Source organism: Mastomys coucha, unplaced genomic scaffold (assembly GCF_008632895.1).
Source record: "Mastomys coucha isolate ucsf_1 unplaced genomic scaffold, UCSF_Mcou_1 pScaffold22, whole genome shotgun sequence".
NCBI lineage: Eukaryota > Metazoa > Chordata > Mammalia > Rodentia > Muridae > Mastomys > Mastomys coucha.
In genome coordinates this window covers 201,991,324-202,001,302 of record NW_022196905.1, presented here as the reverse complement: position 1 = coordinate 202,001,302, position 9,979 = coordinate 201,991,324, and positions in this window count along the sequence as shown.

The following is a 9,979-nucleotide window of genomic DNA, read 5'->3' as shown; positions in this document are numbered from 1 at the left end:
GAAATGTTGGATAAATGCATTATAATATAAGAACATATATGAAGATAAAGACAGAGATAGAAAATTAGAGTAAATTGGTAAGTTCCCTACCCCTCTCAATGAAAAGGTTAATAGGTATCTAAGAGATCCTCGTTATAGACTATCACTACGTGCACACACTCAGACAGATGGAAGTAAGAACAAAAGTAAACAGGTGGAAGAAGTGAGAGTCATTTCTCTAGAGAGAAAAGTGGAATCTGTCCTTAAGGGAAGTATCAAAGACGAACACAGCCATCCTTCAAAGTAGTGAGGAGAGATTTTAATCTGAAATAGAGGATGACAAAAGAAAGAAATGCATCACAGACCGCTTTCTACTGGCATGTGCAGATATCATTGGATACTTTAGAGGGGAAAGAAAGAATTGAAAGGGAAGAGATAAACAAAAGTAAACCAAATGACAGTTGTATGAGACAGAGCCCTTCTGTGTTAGCTTCATGGCACTTGAGGATGAGCTTCTTTCTACCCTACCAAAATGCCACAAGAACGGCCCTCTCTCCTGTGCTGACAAACAAAAAGAGGATTCTCTCTTGGAAACTGAGATTTGTGTTTGTTTTATTTTTGTTCTGGTTTTTCTTCTTTTTTCTACACAAACACCTTGAGGAAAGCTAGCATCAAGGTGGGTATAAGTTTCAATGCTATCTTAGAGTGCATTCAAGTTTTCCAGCGACAATATAAAGCTTGCTTAAAGCCAAGCTCAGGGTTTCTGCTAAACCAAACAGCAACTCTGTTAAAGACATGAAAATCAACTATGTATTCATTTGTGTTCATATTTCAACACCATTTGGATTTAAAACTGCAAGTGTGTAATTTTAACAAAGATCAAATTTTAACCAAGGAGTAAAAACAATGGGGTTTTCTGTTTAGCTGAAGAAAATCTCTTGTATTAAACAAAGAGGGCAGTTGTTCTTCTCAACTCCCAATATTGCACTTTTGGCCTTGCACCTACTTTAGGCCCAAACAGACAGAAAATGTCATAATTTTAAAAGATCAGACTCTAGTTATTGTTAGGATCCTGTTTTACATGTCCATAGGCACTGATTGTAGAACTCAGAGTCTGTCCCCTGATTTTATTATGCTCCACACTTGAATGTCAGAAGCATTCAGAAAGATCTGACAGAGCTTGTCCTTTGGATCTTGGAGACAGATTTTCCATATCTTCACATGTCAATGCCTCAATTTACATTCTCTTTATGAGTATAGGTCTTGGACCCTAAAACAACTACTAAAGCTTTTGACTTATAGTTGAAATTTTTGTTTGCATGCTTGATTCCTCTTATAAATAATCAAATAAACCATAATAAGCAATTATTTCTTATGGGCACTGCTGTCTTCTAATAACAATAAAACAAACAATTATAGAGAATAAAGCAAACAAAGCATGAACTTGGATACAACAATGTCCTGCCCTAAACTTCATGGTGTGTCCACAGTTGTATAGTCGTATTAGCCTATGCAATGGGGCTTTTCCCTGTTTTATTTAGTTATGCTGAGCTGAAAATATCATTATCAGATAAATAGGTACTCTTTCTCCATGTCGTCTCTTTCTGCAACTCCTCTCCTTTTCTACCTATCTCCTTCCTTCCCAGTTCTCTTTATACTTCAATCTAATAAATACGAAAATTTCATGGAAATAGTATTTTTCTTCTTAAAATGCAAATGCAGCCTGCCTGGCCCAGCAACATATTCCTGTAATTCCAATCACTCAAGAGGCAAAAGCAAAGGGAATACAAATTCAAGACTAGTCTGAGCTGAAGACTATGCTCAAAGTAGTCCTATCTAGTCAACTAAGTGAGATGCTGCGCTACTTTTCTAATGTGATAAAATACTGTGGTCAAGGCCACTTACAGAAAGAAGAGATTGTTTGGGATTACAGTTCCAGAGGGATAGGAGTTCATGGTTATCAAAGTGAAGAGGTATGGCAACTGGAACAGAAACCTGAGTATTCACATACTGAACCACAGTATAATATAGCTTGAAGCAGGGAGAGAAATGAGAGTAAAAGAGAGAGCCTTGAGCGTGCAATCCCACCCACTATGGTGCACTTCACGAGTAAAGCCAGGCCATGAGTTTACAGTCTGCACCTCATGACACACTTCTAAGAATAGAAAAGGGCCTTGAGCGTCTAACTTCATCCCTTTTGACACACTTCCTTCAGCAAGGTCATACTTCTTTAATCTGTTTAAGACAATTAACTATGAACCAATTTTGCAAATGCCCAAGGTCCTGTTACAAAATAAAACATAAAAAAAAGAGGTTTATAGGTATATCTTAGTGGTAGAAGGCTTTCTTGGTATAAAAGAAGTTTTATTCCCTTCTCCAGTACTACAAAATCAATGACTTAAGTAGTTAACAATTGATCACAGTCAGATATACCCACTCTCCCAATCAGCCTGCCTGGGAAACAGACTGCAGAGGTGAATTGTACATGATTTCCTGAGCCTAATTGTCTAGCTCTGGAGTTGCTTGTCCATCTGCAGGAGTCTTACAGGACTACAGAACATCCTGATTCCCCATGGAAACCTTCAGAGCCTTAAGACTAACCAACTTGGAACCTTGCTCCACCAAACCCTTCCTGTTAGGTCTGCCCAAAACACAGACTACAGAAGTGAGTTGCACAAGGCCCAATGGGCTCCATAGCTCTCTCTTTAGTACTAAAGAACCTTGATAGACCCCAAGAGCCTACTACTGTCCAATGGAGGCCTCTGGAGACCCCAAGAGCTATCACCTTAGAACACTTTCCCACCAATTCCTTGCCAGTAGGTCTGACAGAGGCAGAACCAGCAGAGTCAGGTACCCTGACCTCCATCGTTTGGTCCCATGGCTCTGCCCACCTTCCCAAGAAGTATTGCTGCCATCAGGATCATCTAGCTAACACCATGCAAAAATAGACACCTAAATGACAGCATAAAAACACATTCAACCAGACCCAGAACACCATGTCACCACCAGAGCACATCTATGTTATTACAACAAAACCTGGATATCCTAATGAAAGTGAAACACAAGAAGAGGATCCAATCTTATAAAGACTATAGAGGCCTTTAAAGAGGACATGAATAAATCCCTTAAGGAAATACAGGAAGATACATCAATATAGGTATAGCTGTTAAAAAATGAAGCAAATAAATATGAAGAAATATTGGAAAATACAATCAAACATGTGAAAGATATGAATAAAACTTTTCAAGAGCTAAAAAAGGAAACACAAGCAATAAAGAAAACACAAACTAAGGCAATCCTAGAGATGGAAAGCCCAGAAAAGAGAACAGGAATTACACACGTAAGCATAACAAAAAGAACACAGGAGGTGGAAGAGCGTAAAAGATATGACAGAAGAAATCAATATGTCGTCAAAGAAAATGTAAAACCTAAACAGTTCATGATGTAAATCATCCAAGAAATTTGGGACATTATGAAAAGACCAAACTGAAGAATAATGAATGGGAATGGAAGGAGAGGATTTCCATCTCAAAGGTCCAGAAAATATCTTCAACAAAAGAAGAAAATTTCCCTAACCTAAAGAAAGAGATGCTTATAAAGGTACAATAGGTTTACAGAACACAGTTGGGCAAGGGTATCATGTCACCAGACTGAAGAACTGATAAAGTTAAACAGGCTCAGACCTCAAGGAATATCAGAATTGAGAATGGCAGGATTCGAGACAGCTCCCTATCAAAGTACCTGTTCTGGAACACATATTAATACTCCTCTGAGAAGACCATGGCAATCAATCACATAGCATAAAAACCTGGAGTTTTCAATCCCAAAGAGGTATAAAGATAGGCCCAGAGTATCCATCAATTGACTTCCTTTCCTGAGCATTCATTCCTGTAAAAGATATTTAATCCCTGGTTCACCCAGGAAGGCCTATGCACTCAGATATACCATCAAATGTAACAGCTTGGACAAGTAAGGACCTTCTGATCATCAAGGATCACCATGAGGGAAGCTTTCATCACAAAGAGCCATGCCTGAATCTCCCTAAGACGGCTTTCTCTCTTCCAATAACTCTGACTCTTAGCACTCACTGAGAAACAAATTGGATTCTGCCCTCATACCAGGTTCAGCATTTCCCTTCCTGCTTGGCATGAAGATGTCCTAAGAAGCTCACACATGCAAACCTCCACTCCCAAATCCCAGCAATATGCCTGGAATTGGCTGGCAGGCCCAGCAACAAGGCAGACATGCAGCCTGGCAAACACCTAATAGATTGGACCACACGAGAAATTCTTTTCACCATATAATAATCAGAACACTAAATATAGAGAACAAAGAAATAATTTTAAAAGTAGAACGTGGAAGGGGCCAACATATAAAGGCAGACATATCAGAATGATATCAGATTTCTCATATGAAACTCTAAAAGCTAGAAGAGCCTGGGTAGAGGTCTTACAGACCCTAAGAAACCACAGCTGTCAGTTCAGGCTACTATATCCAGCAAAACTTTCAATCACCATAGATAGAGAAACAAAGATAGTCCATGAAAAAACAAATTCAAATAATATGTCACTAACCCAGCCCTACAGAGGATACAAGAAGGTAAAGTCCAACACAAAGATGCTAACTATACTCAAGAAAACACAGAAAATAAATAGGAAGTAAATAATTTCACAACATTAAAGCCAATAGAAAAGAAATGCACATACACACACACACAAACCACCATGAAATCATCAAAATAACAGGAAGTAACAATCATTGGTCACTATTATCTCTCTTATCAATGGATTCAATTTCCCAGTAAAAGGACATAGGCTAACAAAATGAATAGACAAACCGAATTCATCATTCTGCTATATACAAAAACATATCTCAGCAACAACGATACTCGTTATCTCAGTAGAAAAGGTGAGAAAAAATAGTCTGAGCAAACAAACACAAGAAACAAGCTGGAGTAGTCATTCTAGTATCTAATAAAGTAGACTTTCAAATAAAAGCAATCCAAAGAACACTTCATATTCATTAAAGGAAGAATCCATCAATAGAACATCTAAATTCTGAACATCTATGCCCCAAAATGCATGGGCACCCAACATTCATAAAGGAAACATTACTAAAGCACAAATCACACATTGAATCCAACACATTAGTAGTGGGAGACCAACACCCTAGTCACCAATGGACACGTCATTGAAGCAAACATTAAACAGAGAACAAAGGAAACTAACAGAGCTTATGATGCAAAAGGACCTAATAGATATCTATAGAACATGTCAAACAAACACAAAAGAATATGCTTTTTCCTCATCACCTCACAAAACCTTCTCCAGTGTTGATCATATAACTGGTCACAAAGCACACTTAATAGACACAAAAAGATTGCAACAATCCCATGTGTCTGATCAGATCACCATCAATTAAAGCTGGATTTAAAGAAAAACAACAGAAAGCCTATATACTCATGGGAACTGAACAACTGTCCTCAATCATCACTGAGTCAGGGCAGAAATAATAAACAAACAAACACACACACTTTCTACAATTCAATACAAATGAGGGTACAACAAACCCAAACTTATGAGACACTATTAAAGCAGTGCTATGAGGAAAGTTCATAGCACTAAGAGCCCTCATAAAGAAATTGGAGAGTTCTCATACTAATGAATTAAAAGTACATATGAAAGCTTTAGGGAAAAAAAAGCAAACACACCCAGGAAGAGTGGATGACAGGAAATAATCAAACTCAGGGCTGAAATCAATCAATTTGAAACAAAGCAAAAGTATACAATGAATCAAGTAAGCCAAGACCTGAGTCTTTGAGATAAGCAACTAGACAGGCTACATTTTTACCAATATATCTAAAGGACAAAGAGTCAGTAAGCAAATTAACAAAATCAGATGAAAAAGGGAGACATAGCAACAGATACTGAAGAAGTTAAAGAATCATTAGGTCTTACTTCAAAAGCCTATAATCAACAAAATTAGAAAAGCTAAATGAAATGGATGATTTTCTAGACAGATACCAATTATTAAAGCTAAATCAAGACTAGGTAAGTTAAATAGTCCTATAACTCCTCAGGAAATATAAGCAGCCATTAAATGTCTCCCAAACAACAACAGTAGCAGCAACAACAAAAGACTATGGGCAAATTGTTCTAGCACAGACCTCTACCAGATTTTCAAAGATTTAATATCACAAACTACTCCACAAAACAGAAACAGAAGGAACAGTGCCAAATTCATTCTTTGAGGACACAGTCACACTGATAAATAAACCACATAAAGACTCTACATGGAAAGAGAACTTCAGACCAATTTCCTATATGAAACATTAAAGCAAAAATACTCAATAAAATACTGGCAAACAAAATCCAAGAACACATCAAAGATATCATCTACCACAATCAAATAGGCTTCATCCCAGGGATACATGGATAGTTCAATATATAAAAATCCATCAATGTATTCCAATATAAACAAACTGAAAGAGAAAAACCACATGATTTTTTTGACATCTCATTAGATGTCAAAAAGCATTTAACAAAATCCAACATCCCTTTATGTTAAAAGTATTTGAGAGAGCAGGGATACAGGGTACATACCTATAACCAATAAAGGCAATATATAGCAAGACAAAAGCTAACAGCAAATCAAAGGGAGAGAAAAAGTAACTTCCCTTAAAATATAGGACAAGACAAGTTGTCCATTCTCCCCCTATCTCTTTAATATAATACTTGAATTTCTAGCTATAGCAGTAAGACAACTAAAGGACATCAATGAAATACAAATTAGAAAGGCGAAAATCAAAATATCAGTCTTCACAGACCCCCAAAATTCTACAAAGAACTCCTACAGTAGACAAACCCCGTCAGCCAAATGACTGGTTATGGCTGTCTCCTAAGAGGCTCTGCCAGTACCAGACAAATACAGAGGTGGATGCCCTCAGTCAACTATTGGACTGAGCACAGGGTCCCCAATGGAGGAGCTAGAGAAAGTACCAAAGGAGCTGAAGGAGATTGAAGCCCCAGAGGAAAAACAACAATACAAACCAACCAGTACTCCCAGAGCTCCCAGGGACTAAACCACCAACCAAAGAGTACACACAGAGGGACCCATGGCTCCAGCTTCAGATGTAGCAGAGGATGACCTTGTCGGACATCAATGAGAGGAGAGGCCCTTGGTCATATGAAGGCTTGATGTACCATAGTAGGGGAATGGTAAGACAGGGAAGCAGGAGTGATTGGGTTGATGAGCAGGGGGAGGGGAATGGGATGGGAGATTTTCAGAGGGGAAAGACGAAAGGGGATAATATTTAAAATGTAAATAAAGAAAATATCTAATAAAAAATTTAAAAGAATAAAATAAAAATAAAAATAGGGTACAGAGCTAAACAGAATTTTCAATATAGGAATCCTAAATGGTGGAGAAGTACCTAAATAAGTGCTCTATCTGATGGATCAGCTATACCACTCCTGAGCATATACTCAAAAAAATGCTCCACCATCTCACAAGAACACTTGTCCACCTATGTTCATAGCAGCTTTATTCATTATAACCAACTGGATACAACCTAGGTGTCCCTATACTGAAGAATGTATAAAGAAAATATTGTTTACTTATACATTGGAACACTACTCAGACATTTAAAATAAGAACATCATGGATTTTGCAGACAAATGAATGGAACTAGAAGATTTCCTGTGTGCAGTAACCCAGACCCCAAAGGACATGCATGACAGGAATCTAGATGGTCCACCCAGGAACCAATAGGAAAAGAAGCAAAGACTCACAGCCAAACATAAGAACATTAGATGGAGCTCAAGAAGTCTTAAGGAGTCCTTGGAAGGATTGAGAGTCCTGAAGCAGAAAGGGACTCAACAGAAAGATCGACAGTGTCGACTCACCTGAACTAAATTATCAGCCGAAGAGCAAGCAAGTCTGGCCCTAGGTCCGTTGCACATATGTAGCAGAAGAGTACTTTTGTCTTCATGCAGGACGCCCAAGAACTTGAGTGGCACTGTCCCCGGGCCTGTTGCCTGTCTGGCTGTGGATCCTACACCCACAAATGGCCTCCGCGTTCGGCCTCAATGGGAGAAGTTCAGCTTAGTCCCACAGTGACTTGATGTGCAGTGTGGGGAGGGGTGGGGGTACTGTGAGGGGTGACACCCAAAGAGGGACTTCCTCTCCTCAAAAAGAGAAGGCAAAGGTAAAGTGGGGGAAGGACTTGCCTGGTACTGGGAGGAATGTAAAATGAATAAATGTTTTTTAAAACTTAACAATTAAGAGTGTTATTATGTGTTTGTCCAGTTGAAAGTTATGTGAAAAGATGTATACCCATTTATTTTGTATAAAAGCAGGAAGACTACAAAATAATAATCTTTGTTCAAATTTTCTTGGAAGGGGAATTTTAAATGATAATTTTCTTAAGTTCCATCCATTCACCTGTGAAATTCATGTCTGTTTTTAATAGCTGGAAAGTATTCCATTGTGTAGATGTACCACATTTTCTTTATCCATTCTGCAGTTGAGGGACATCTAAGTTGTTTCAAGTTTCTAGCTATTACAAATAAATCTCCAGGGGAGAAAGTATGGGGCAGAGGAGGAGGGATTCAGAGAGGGGAAGGAAATGACAGGGAGTGAGAGCAGCAATCAGGATGTAAAGTGAATAAATAAAAGAAAAAAGAGAAAAGAAAAACAGAACTCTCATCATTTTCTTAAAGATGTATTCAGTTAAAAGTCTCAAATTTTCTAGTTTATTGCCTTCTGCTTTAAGATACAATCTGCTTTAACTTCACTTTCAAATTACCACAGTCTATGCATAGATAGTGGCCAAGCAGAGAGCCACTGATCTTGAAAAGCTCCTCTGCCAGGTTGCCTGCCCACTGTAGCTGTTAGTGTTTACACTGTACTCAGAGTGCATAGCTTAATGGAATTGAATGTGTAGGCAGCTGGATCCATGATTATTTTTCCTCCAGAAGCAACAAAAGATATCATAAAGTTTGATGAGAAATCCTGGAGGTTATAGAAGCTGAGTGGGTCAGATATCTCAGGATGTGTCAAGGAAGAAAAATGGAGAATAGTAAATAAGTCAGAGAGTTGGAGGGTAAAGTAGATACAAAAAACTGAAACAGCAATCAAGTATCTGCAGATGAAGAACTAAATGTTAGGGCTTATAACAAAGGAAGAATAAAAATCAGCTCATATATTTTAAATGATAGTCATTTGTACAGGCTGCTATTATGTCAAATTTGGAAATGACATAAAATATTATAAAGTACATGATGTGTATTAGTACAATTTCTACCTTTTAGAATACATAGGGCCAGTAGATCCATGGACCTGGAGGCTTACTAGTATTGTTTTGTTGTGGTGGTTTGTGTATGATGTTTGTTTGCTTTTTAACTCCGGTAAATGCAGAAGTCATAGCCTTATACCATCAACAGGCTTTTTTATTATTTTTCTAATAAATAGTCTGAGTAGACATTTTGATACAAAATTTGGGTAGAAGGTAATAAATTGAAAAAAGATTCATTTTATTTTCTTATAACAACAATAGTGCATGAGACTGAGTTTTTTCTTAAATCTAAAACAATTTATAGACAAATATTCAAAATGCATAACTAGGGTAAGTAGAGCCTTTGAAGGAGCTATAACATAAAACACTGCTTGGTTATGGTGTATTTACTCAGGTATCTACAGGAGGGAGGGTAGCTTGGGAAATGTGAATTCTAAGTTCTAGGAATCACAGGGAGATGGCACATACAGGATGCCTATGATGACATGTCAGTCCTGGTGCTTGCAGGTACTTTCTTATCTTTACTTCATAAAGAATTCAGTATTAGATATGTCATTGTAAGAAGAAATGTGTATAAAATTAACATATGGTAATATGGTTTGCCACACAGAAATTTTCATTATAATTTTGAAAACAAAGTTTGTAAAGAAGCAGGAAATACTTTTCATCCAAAAATCAATAAATTGAGCCTGGCAGTGGTGGTGC